Raw genomic sequence first — 1,355 nt, 5'->3', positions numbered from 1 at the left:
ATACAAGCAGTAATCGTAATACCAGGACCCTGAAAAATACATAAAAAGGTCACATTTGAGTTTGCTTAAAAAGAACCTAAATTTTCATGAAAATCTTGCCTTTTTTAGATAGTGCTGGCCTAAATTTTATTGTCCGTTTTGATACTGGCTAGCATTATCATAATTCCGGCCCTGAAAAGTTGCTTATTTTAGGCCAAAATCTTGCCAATCATTTATGACTTCCATATGTATTTTTCGGGGTCCTGTAATACCTCTCTGATTTCATCTAGTAATAGAACTAAACCTAATGCGAACAAGTGTTACATCTGATAGTCATCTGATAGCAAGTATAACCTATTAAGAAGAAACAAATTAATGCTCTTCCAAAAGTTATTTAATCTGTTATGACCAGATATATATACTTCAGTACTACAGGATAATGTTCAGGAATTAACTGTATATAATATTCCTTTTACCTGGATTCAGCTTAATATTTCAAGTATCTGGAGAAATAGGATCACATAATCGCTTTTAAAACAAAAAATCAGAAGAAATATTTTATAGTTATTGTTTCAATTGACTTTAATAAGTAGGCAATGAACTTATAAAATCAAGGAATCTGAACTACTCTTTTAGGAGGTTTACCTGTCCGTTAATATCTTATTAACTGGAATCTTCAACAAAGAAAAAAAAGAGAACAATTTCAGGTGGTTGTTATAAATTTACTTGGAAATATAATTACTTTAATGCTAATGTTACTACCCAAAACTCATTTAATGATAAAATTCAAAAATCTGAAACTCAAAAACTTTATTTTTAATAAAAAAATTGATAAATCTGAAACTTTATTTTCTAAATTATAATTAGTTTCAGAAAAGTATAAAAACAGTTTCAGCAATTAAGTTTATTATAAAAAATAAGTTCAGATTGAATTTTGACTAAACTAAAATTTTGAAAATAGTTTTGGCAAGCATTCTTACTCAATGCTGTATTCTTCAGATTCTTTCTAATCACTAATTTTCCATGTAAGATGTAAAGCTTTCAAAATAGTTCAGAAGAAAAATACATACAAGCTTATTTTATACTTCAAAAATTAAGTTAATTTGGATAAAATCACTAGTATCAAGTTAAATTTGCCAAAATATAAAGATTTCTTGGATTTAGTATTTTTCTTTTCAATTCTCTAAAGGTTATAATTAATCATTAAAAAGTGGCCATAATCAGAAGAAGAACTAAAACTCAGCTCACAAAGTTAAACCAAATACTTTAAATAACAAGAAATAGAAGAGCAAATCTTTTAAAAAGAAACTGGCTTTAAAAAATCTTAAGACTATAAAAAAATATTTAAATGGCAATAATACTGCTACTGGTAAACT

The sequence above is a fragment of the Rhizophagus irregularis genome, chromosome 25 (genome assembly GCF_026210795.1).
Source record: "Rhizophagus irregularis chromosome 25, complete sequence".
NCBI lineage: Eukaryota > Fungi > Glomeromycota > Glomeromycetes > Glomerales > Glomeraceae > Rhizophagus > Rhizophagus irregularis.
The sequence above is the reverse complement of the archived record's forward strand: the minus strand, read 5'-3'. Positions refer to the sequence as shown.